Source organism: Salvelinus sp. IW2-2015, linkage group LG6.1 (assembly GCF_002910315.2).
Source record: "Salvelinus sp. IW2-2015 linkage group LG6.1, ASM291031v2, whole genome shotgun sequence".
NCBI classification, from domain to species: Eukaryota; Metazoa; Chordata; class Actinopteri; order Salmoniformes; family Salmonidae; genus Salvelinus; species Salvelinus sp. IW2-2015.
In genome coordinates this window covers 13,476,299-13,487,287 of record NC_036845.1, presented here as the reverse complement: position 1 = coordinate 13,487,287, position 10,989 = coordinate 13,476,299, and the positions used below count along the sequence as shown (strand labels likewise).

Sequence of the window (10,989 nt, the reverse complement as noted above, 5' to 3'; positions counted from 1 at the left end):
AGCAGGGCACTACAGCAAAGTACACAACACTCATAAATAGTTCTAGGAAAGGTCCATATTTCAGAGAAACATATTGAGGGAAAATTACAAGCATGTACCCTACCGATTATTCAGTGGCAGAGTAGTTGAATTTATCAATGGGATAAGTAATTACTAACCTGTGGATAACATTGATTAAATCATATATTGATTCATTTCATGATTTATTTTTGAGGTAAAGATTTTCATAGCCTGGATATGAACCATGTAACTGGAACAACAGATTTCGTTCTGTACTCAGTCTTTCACTGCAAGTTTTTGATATTCTGTGTGTTGGATACTCTAAGTTTCCAACAATGTCTTTAGCAAGACGTTTGTCAAGACCAGGAGAAAGGAATGTGAAGCCTCAGTGGGCGTCCATCCCAGGTGACTTAAGTCTGTTCCTGCCAGTTCCACAAGGATGCTTGGTGCGTGACTTGGAATGAGCTGCGTCACTGATCTGACATGTCTGGATTGGATGAAAGCAATGCAATGGGAGCCTTGCTCTCACCTATCCAATCATGTTAGATCAATCATTGAGTCAGAGAACATCAAGAGGAAGTCTTGCTAACACATCCCATGCACTCGTGCACTTCCATTAACCCTATCACGATACAATGAGACTTCTGATCAACATCAGAATGGAGAATATTGATGAATCATTTCAGCATGATGTATATTGTAAAGCATCAAAACTCGCATCTGTTCAAACTCGCTTTTGCATTATCATTGATTCATTATGAATGGTTCAATCTATGGGATCACACTCCAGTAGAAAAAGAAGCAGACAGCAGATAACCCACAGTAGAGTGAGTGGCAGGCTGTGAATACTGTAAATTGGCTCTGGCAGTGAGGCGTTGAATAGAGTGCCAAACCCTGGGGCTCAATGCCTCAATCACATGTCAAATGCGTTTCATTGTTAGAGTCCTACTTCCACACAGGCCCAAGCCCAGCCCACCGGCTGACAGAGAGCGTCCTATATGGGGCTATAAAGCTGCCAATTGGCCAGGATGGATGGGCCGGGTCCATATGGGTGTGAGGGTTGGCCCACCAGAAGCCTGGCAGTCATTACCGTTGATTGATGCTCTGATTCAGGAGCTAAGTCAACTCCAAACATCAGATGGAGATCTGCCACAGTGAAAAATAAAGCCAATCATAGAAAAAAACGATACAGAAAAAAGGCACTTGGACTCGGTAATGGGAACAGCGAGTGTATGACTGTTGAGTGTGCTACCAACTGATCCTGAGACAGGAGATGTCAGAGATAAAGGCCCAATACCAAAGCAATCTCCAGCCCCATACCCTTAGGGCCCCATGTTGATTCCCTGTCATGGATCTGACAGGAGGGAATTACCAAGGGTCTGGGATAGGGGCTAGGGGCTAGGGTGTGGTTTGGAATTGGGCCAAAAAAGGGAAGCGCTACCACTCATCTATGAGTACTTAGAACACTGCTACTGTCTGAAGCTGAGGACTGACTGCTCCACATAAATGAAATCAAATAAACTCATTTTTTGCCCAATTTCTTATAAAATGTGAAGTATTATCACACAGTCTTGATGTTTTCTCAAAGCTCTTCAGTTTGTATGTCAATGTAAAATAAAATTATATTTCTCCATCCACTGAAGAAATAATGAAGAAACATATTGAATGAACATTGACATAACTCTTCCCTGTTGTGTGTTTGTTGTTCTGCCGTGGTTATTAACCTCTCCTAGGATCTGTCCAAACAGTGGTCGCGACCCAAGTGACCCACTTGGCCTGTGTGGGTCAGAACTAGAAAAGCTCTATCCCGCCTTGCAGACAGATCGATAGAGGCTGAGCCCAGCATTGATCAGGGACAGAGATAGTATCATCGCTCATCAATGATCAGCTTCAACCTGTTTGTCTAACTACTGGAGATAAGATAACAAGAGGATAGTGTATGATAAGGGACAGAGCACAACCCCAACCCCTTCTTTCTACATGCACGTGTACTACACAATACTAAATTTCTTACGGTTGTCTTTGGTCTAATGTGTTATTCTCAGGCATGTAAGTAACTGTGAAAGAGTGGAGAGTATAAAGAGAGAGTGAAGAAGAGGAGGATAATTAGATAGTAGAAGGGGCATGTGCAGGGGGTGAGTTGAAGATTAATACAAAAAAGAACTGAATTGAAGAAAAAAAAGAAAAGGGATGAAAGAGGAGAGCGAGAGAAATGTAAAGTGAGAAAGCAAGAGACGGGGGGTAGAGCGGAGAGCGAGCGAGATGAGCGAGAGCGAGAGAGAGAGAGAGAGAGAGAGAGAGAAAGAGAGAGAGAGAGAGAGAGAGAGAGAGAGAGAGGGAGAGAGAGAGAGAGAAGAGAGAGAGAGAGAGAGGAGAGCGATGAGAGAGAGAGGAGAAGAGAGTGTATTTGTGGGCCTTCTAGGTGTGCTAGCGTTACAGGATGGCCCTCCTGGCAGCATGAAAGGGCTCTTGACTGTTAGTAGTGGTAACCGAGCCTCCAGCTCCTTGCAGCTGATAGGATTTATTTACATTTCAGCGCCTGGGCCCAAATCTAAAAAAAGAAAGAAGAAGCTGGGCGGGCATCAATGTTTGTAGTAGTGATAATGAGGATGTTTTTTTAACCCACCCCTACTCTTTGTTTGGGATGACTTAATGCTCATCTTGGCATTAGGATACCATTTTAAATCACAGTGTGTATTGTTGCACTGATCGGTCATTGGCTGTCCTCAGAGGACTAATGTAGGGCCTACCTCTATTTGTCAATGTCGTCAGATTAGATCAAATATCTGGTCCATAGGGCGGCACACAATTAACCCGGGGTAGGCCGTCATTGTAAATAGAATTTGTTCTTAACTGACTTGCCTAGAGAGATTTTTGTCTGTTTTTCTGTCCACAGACTGTCTGCACATTGAATTATTTGTGTATCTTTTCTATGATGTTATGAGCTACAATTGTCTGAGGATGGTCACATTTATTCAACTGTTCTATCAGTAGTATAGAATCAGTCCTACTCATTTGAACTGTTACAGTGGTCATTTTTGCCATCATCGCTTCTTAGGCTGATCTGATCTACTCAGATGGCTGTTTTTAACACAACCTAAGTAAGGGATCATGCTACAGAAAAAAGGTGCTATCTTGAACCTAAAAGGGTTCTTCGGCTGTCCCCACAGGAKAMTCCTATGAAGAACCCTTTTTGTTTCCAGGTAGAACCATTTTGGTTCCAGGTAGAACCCTCTTGAGTTCCATGTAGAACCCATACACAGAGGGTTCTACATGGAACCCAAAGGAGTTCTACCTGGAACTGAAAAGGGTTCTACTTGGAACCAAAAAGGGTTCTCCTATGGGGACAGCTGAAGAACCCTTTTGGAATCCTTTTTTCTAAGAGTGTACTACTCTGTTTCGACTAGAGAACAAGGATGGAAGAGAGAGCGCCACGAGGAGCATCAGAGCAGACAGCTATCAGTCCTAAGTGGAGGGGAGTGGCAGAGCAGCTCCAATTTAGGATAGTGCGCCGGCTATTTAGCCTGACAGCCATTAAATATGAATTAAAAACCACACAGGCCTCTTTGCCTCCAAAATGTCATTACATATATTTATGGTTAGCGATTGTTGAATAAGCAGTTTGCAGGGCTTCCCAGGGGTGGGATGGAGGGATGGGGGGGGGGGGGGGTGGAGGAGGGCAGTAGAATGTATATCCAATAGACAGGTCTAGTAGATAGGGAGGATGCCTAATAGCTACTGAAATGGAATCTGCATTAGGAGCTCTAACTGAGTAGAACACTTCAGTGGTCGGCCCCAGGAGGAGCAAATAACAGTGTTGTTTTGGAGTGGGTGCTTCAGTTTTTCCACAACAGATTGCACAGAGATGGGAGAGAGATGAAATGTAATTTGAGAGGAGGAGCATTTTCAGAGAAATACGACATCATGGTTCTTTGAATCTTTGAGTTGAGTTTATGGTTTGGTCTTAGAAGGTCAGTGTGTTCCTTCATTTGAGTGTGTTTACCTTGTTAATGCCTACAGACGTCTACAATTGATCATGTTAGGTGTTAGGTTATTTTTTTGCACCCCGAACAGGGATTTTTCTGCCTAGAAAATGCTTGGGCGGGCCGCCTGAGTGATTTTTTGGGCCGTCGAAGTCCAAACACTGCTTTCAGAAGAAAAACATCTGGATGAAAAACGCTTTCAGTGTAAACTTAAGTGACTAAAACCAGATATAAAGKWTGTGGAAAAGATCATGGACGTACAGTGGCAAGAAAAAGTATGTGAACCCTTTGGAATTACCTGGATATCTGCATAAATTGGTCATAAAATKTGATCTGATCTTCATCAAAGTCACAACAATAGACAAGCACAGTGTGCTTAAACTAATTACACACAAATTATTGTATTTTTCTTGTCTATATTGAATACCTAATTTAAACATTCACAGTGTAGGTTGGAAAAAGTAAGTGAACCCCAAGGCTAATGACTTCTCCAAAAGTGAATTGGAGTCAGCAGTCAGTTAACCTGGAGTCCAATCAATGAGACAAGAGTAGAGATGTAGGTTAGAGCTGCCCTGCCCTATAAAAAACACTCACAAAACACTCACAAAACCTAATATTAAGAATTTTTTACTTGCATAAAACTGGAAAGGGTTACAAAAGTATCTCTAAAAGCCTTGATGTTCATCAGTCCACGATAAAGACAAAATGTATTTAAATGGAGAAAATTACGCACTGTTTCTACTCTCCCTAGGAGTGGCCGTCCTGCAAAGATGACTGCAAGAGCACAGCGCAGAATGCTCAATGAGGTTAAGAAGAATCCTAGGGCGTCATCTAAAGATTGACATAAATCTCTAAAACATACTAACATCTCTGTTGATGAGTCTACGATACGTAAAACACTAAACAAGAGTGTTGTTCATGGGAGGACACCACGGACGAAGCCACAGCTGTCCAAAAAAAAMCATTACTGCATTTCTGAACTTCGCGAAAGAGCACCTGGATGTTCCACAGCGCTACTGGCAAAATATTCTGTGGAGAGATGAAACTACAGTTGAGTTGTTTGGAAGGAACACACAACACTATGTGTGGAGAAAAAAAGGCACAGCACACCAACATCAACCCCATCCCAACTGTAAAGTATGGTGGAGCGAGCATCATGGTTTGGAGCTGCTTTGATGACTAAGGGCCTGGACAGCTTGCATCAATTCCCAAGTGTATCAAGACATTTTGCAGGAGAATGTAAGGCTGTCTGTMCGCCAATTGAAGCTCAACAAAAGTTGGATGATGCAACAGGACAACGACCCAAAACACAGAAGTAAATCAACAACAGAATGGCTTCAACAGAAGAAAATACACCTTCTGGAGTGGCCCAGTCAAAGTCCTGACCTCAACCCGATTGAGATGCTGTGGCAAGACCTCAAGAGAGCAGTTCACACCAGATATCCCAAGAATATTGCTGAACTGAAACTGTTTTGTATAGAGGAATGGTCCAGAATTCCTCCTGACTGTTGTGCAACTACAGAAAATGTTTGGTTGAGATTATTGCTGCCAAAAGAGGGTCAACCAGTTATTAAATCCAAGGGTTCACGTACTTTTTCCACCCTACACTGTGAATGTTTACAGGGTGTGTTCAATAAAGACATGAAAATGTAAAATTGTTGTGTGTTATTAGTTTAAGCAAACTGTTTGTCTATTGTTGCGACTTTGATGAAGATCAGATCAAATTGTATGACCAATTTATGCAGATATTCAGGTAATTCCAAAGGGTTCACATACTTTTTCTTGCCACTGTATATATTTTTGCATACTATAGTCTTTAAGAGCYAACTCATCGAAATGAAAGCTAGACAGTCAGGGAGAATAGAACATTCCCAAAACTATGAATTCAGGAGTATAGATTTTGTTATTATGTTTGAGCATAAAAACGCAGCATTAGCCATGGCAAAATGCATAGAAATGCAGGAAATTTGATGTAAAACAGCAAAATACTTTCAGCTCCAAGGCAGAATATGTTAAATCRCAGGAAWTYWGCTTTAAAACTGCGACCACACCCATTGCCACGCCTCCTGCCAAGCTCACCACCTAACCTCCTTTTTGATCTAAGAAAAAACCCTGTAGGCTTTGTTGTGTGATAATAATTGATGTTTGATTGCAATTGAGGCAATTCAATATATTATTGACAACGGACATATAATGTGGTTATTCTGCAGTTGCGTACACCTTCCTTAAATGAGAGAACTCTTCATATTTTCATAAGGGCACAACAAACTAGCTCCTAAAAATACATGCTAGGAATATTCTTTTCCCGCTGTCAACCACTTGCAAWGTGCACCTGTTTCATCTAGCCACACAAAAAGAACAATATTGTACAACAGAAGTMCTATTGTCAAGCCCAAGTGGACTGCTGCTGTTTTTAAGACCGCTCTCTAATTTGCTTCCATTTTGTAGCCAAACCAAACATCCATATGTATAAAGCCTGCTGCACTCTAGCCTCAGCCCCTTCACATGTACACATCGTCAATGCCTGTCTAAAATACACAAGGATCATTAAATGTTTTGTATGTGGATCAATTGGTTGATCCAGTCCTCATCCTAAACAGAATGTCCTGATCATGTAAAGATCTGATGTGACTTGATAGAGGAAATAACCGATTACACAACAGTGATAACCAACTCCATCTTTTTTTATTTTCTTTAAACAACTGACGTTTACACTGGTAGCCCCTTTTTGTAACGTGATTGTTGTTATTGTAGTAACCACATCTAGACTAAGAAATGTTAGTCAATCAAGAGACATCTAACATGAATCAAAGAGAGACAGAACGCAAGAGCCAGCCAGACATGTAATGATTATTAGATTGATTAGTATGTTTGATTGATTGATAAGTCTAGCCAACATGGAACCAAAGCCATAAGGGTTTGTGTGGAACTAGAATTCAAGTCCAACTTATGTTGCAGGGGTACCTACTCTTTTCTGTCTACCCCATGTGCTACAGCACAGAAATATGTTGTTCTATGTCTACTCTAAGGTGCACAGCATCACTGTTTTCCTCATCAATAATTTTTTTGTGTGATTTCATTCCTTTTAGTCCACTTAAGGGTCTTTGGTTTCCAAGGAGGCCATTGTATTTCCTCCATTGCCTAGCAACCATCACCAAGGCCAGCACTCCATTGTTGCTGAGGGTATGCACATGCATTGCCAACCGTAGAAATAGAATGAACAGAACTGACGTCCCTATTCAAGTCAATGATGGCATAACGGGTGGACTGGCATCCATTTTGAGTGTACCCATGCTTAGTTTGAAGATAAAAGGTTAGGGGACAAGTTTTAGCCATAGTAGTATGGCACACTTGGACCAAACTAGGGTTAAATGCCTTGCTCAAGGGCACATTAACAGATTTTTCTCAATGTCGGCTTGGGAAATCCAAACCAGCGACCTTTCGGTTACTGGCCCAACGCTCTAACCGCTAGGCTACCAGAGCTGTTGTTCACTAGCATACAGTAGCTGGCCCCATTGTTGCAAAGGGATATTGTAACCAACTTGTCTTAACCTTTGTCATCTTCAACCTAGATCCATGCCAGGAAGTAAAAGCAGGAAGTGTACCCTTCAATCTGTGCGGTGATTTGTTGAGTCAACGCAACTGACATTACAACAAATACATTCCAATGCATGAACCACATCAGTTAGCATCATTTAAATGAACATTCTAGATTACTATGGCAATCGAGCATCAGTTGGTAGATAGAACATTCCAAATTACCAAGGGAATTATTGCATCACAATAGTAGGCAGCCATTTCGAGTGTACCATTGAGTTTACCAGGGTTAGAGCTTCCAACCCCACTCTATCCATTCTATTTCTATATTGCTGACTGCCTGTGTCTACTTTTCAAAATTGTACTGTAATTTCACAAAGTGGTATTTCAGCATTGGASAGACAGAAAAAAAACAGGAACATAAAAACAGGAACATCAGACAATTGGGAAAAATATATTTAATTTGTTTTTGAAGAAATTCACAGARAATGGCAACTATTGTGAAAACAAATATTCCGTTTTGTTTTGTACGGTGACTATATACGTGTGAATATATGTTGCTGCTACATGTGTACTGTATAGTATTGCATTACGTTATTCTGTAAGGACACAAGAATGAAAGAAAGAAAGTAAGAAAGAGAAAGAAAGAAAGAAAAAATGATGTACTGTAGAGCAGCTCAAAGTGGAAGGAAGGACTTTTATGTTGAAAGGCTTTCAGAGCAGATTTTCAGTGACGTCATTTTTACACAATTCCCTTGAATAGGCTAGCACCTGTGTGCATGGGGGTTGTCTGTCTGTCAGCTTTGAGTAAAAAACATAACCCATGCCAGCAAAAACATATCCATCAGTATTCCCCACTGCCCATTGAGATGGTCTGTCCTTACTCCTCAGACACCAAAGCATACAGCACTCTTCTTAAAGACAAGGCATTTGGAACTGTAGATATTGGATTGGCCCCACTTTTTACAGCCCAAAACCATCTGTAAGTGTGGCTTCCATGTAGTGCTTTCTTATTTTCCTCTCTTTTCTCAAATTTTTGTCAAATTCTTAAGTGCTTTCAGGTTCCCATAATAGGCCACCGTTTCTTTTCTGTCAGGGTTCGCCATTTTCCACGCGCAGTTCAAGCCCTTCTAGGTGCCTAAATTGAAACATGGTGAGTACCTTCCATTTTGCTAATGGGCAGAAAGTAGTCCTGTCATTATGTGGGTGCGTATGGATGTATGTATGATTTTTTATCTTGAGATGTCATGATTTTAAATGGTACATTTTATCATGTTAACCTGCTCTTTTTTATCTGCATAATCAAAGTCAATTATGGTTTGTCTCTGAGCCAGTGTCATATGTCTATACACTATATGCTCCTGGGTTATCTAGCATCCTTCAGCTCATACTAATCTGATTTGTTAGATCAAAAAAAAATCTGCATGTCTAACTAGCTCTCCTTGATTTAAGGAAGAGTGCATGGACAACATGGGCATACAATATATTTTTTTCCTAAAGACTATAGACACACAGAGCATATTATCAAAAGCACACACACACACACACACACACACAACACTCCTTGTGTAGTGAAATTATATCAATCTATTTATTTTGTTATGCAGGATCAAACTGCAGAACATTGATTGTAAATGTGTTTCCTGTCATATCTGCAACAATTGAGTTACTCAACTAACCATACAGGACCTGTACATATGATGGAAACCCCTATAAATATAATGCACATGCARTATAGCCTTTAATATACAGAGGAGAATATGCATTAGATTAGAGCCTATGCCAGTATAGAATAGGCAATAACTTTGAAATAGCTGAATTAGTTTTTAGGCATTAACTACATGTGTATAATGTGTTAATATCAATACATGTGTTATAGGAGTTCCAAACASTAACATAATGGCCACATGCCAGCTAGATATGTCACACAATATTTCATACCTCGCAGACAGACTTCAGATGTCAAAAATATTTATCTTGGTTAACCCAGAACTAAACTATTGCGTAATTTGGTCAGTTGCGTGATTACAAATAACCTCGACATTCTGGAAATTGATGTGGCACCGCAAGGAGTCTTTTCMCAAATCACTCACCAGCCTACAGTAACAGAGAAAAACCCCTCGGAATAATACAGTATGTACATACTACATACTACCTTGATGTTCCCCATATTCAGTGGGCAACATCAACAGTTAAGGGAAAACATTTTTTTTTGTGATTCTAATGGTTATTAACAATTGACAGAACATAGCTAAATAAATTGATTGATCATCACATCATGCACAAACATGACCATTTGCTTTTGTTATGCTATTCATGCCTATTTTTCCAGTATCAAAAAGTTAAATGGAGCTCATAAGTACAAATCAAATCCAWCTTTATGCACACGTTATTGAAACAGATAACACACTTTTTTTTAAATGCAAAGGGAACCTCAAAGACACAGTTTATCTTAGGGGTTCTCTCTGTGCCTAACTACATGGCAGTAACTGCATGTGCCAACCTTTGTGGCACACAGTGTGCCCAGATACCCAGTTATCTCTGGGGCTTATCACTGGCTCTCCATCCAGCTGGTGTGCCCATYTACATCACCCTGGCCTTGTCCTTCCACTACCACCCCAGGGTCTGAGAGGCTGTAGAACAAGGCACCACCACCAACTGTTTCTTTAACACTATGGAAATAGCATCTGTTAAGCCTCATGTCCCTCATATGCCTTCATAACCCTCTGATATGAAGCCTGCGTTACCAAATGTATTGAGCAGTTATAAAATGTTCTGTGAGTTTATGAAAAGACATGCCATGAGACATGCAAGTCATTAGTTAATGGTCTCACAAACATCTGTACTGCTGCTGCTGCTGCTTCGTAACAGTGGTCGCTAGATCATTTGTCATACACTGACATCTGATGTTAACTGATACGTTTGTTATGAGTACAGAAGTCTGACAGACATATGGTGGAAATATGTTATAMAAACAGCTTACCCCATAGYTGGTTACCCCATAGTCGAGATTGGAATCAGGTTTAAATGGTTCATATATTTAAAAATGTTTTTATTTTATGCTTACTTCAAGGAGGCAACGTTGCAGAACTGACAAGACATCTTGCCGTATCAAAATGAGCAGAGGTATAAAACTTAAATGTGATWWAAAWAAAAAAACTTTCTGTCATGTGTTTCTTTGATTGCAAGTAAGGGCACTTAATAAGTTGTCTTCATTAAATATTCTATTACAAGGAGAAGGTCACCTAGAACTGGCATTACCWCTTTCAAATGCCTTTAGCCTTCAGCCTAGTGATGTTTAGAGATTAGTTCAGCAGGAAGGAGACTGAGGTTCCCTGAAAATATCCTTCAGTCCTTTAAACATTAGCTAAAGGAGGCCACCTTGAGTACATCTTGTAGCCTGGCAACTGAATAGGCAAGAGTAAAGTAAAGTGAAGCTAGATGAGATCGTGCTATCAAATCACTGAGC

The 10,989-nt window shown here is 40.5% G+C and overlaps 1 long non-coding RNA gene across 1 annotated transcript; it reads left to right on the top strand.

The window, feature by feature from the left end:
• The first annotated feature begins 8,393 nt into the window (after positions 1 to 8,393).
• Positions 8,394 to 10,646, top strand: LOC111964728 (uncharacterized). Its single transcript, XR_002877423.1, has 3 exons — positions 8,394 to 8,502; positions 8,617 to 8,673; positions 10,594 to 10,646. It is a non-coding gene; the product is annotated as an uncharacterized lncRNA (long non-coding RNA).
• The last annotated feature ends 343 nt before the right edge of the window (positions 10,647 to 10,989 follow it).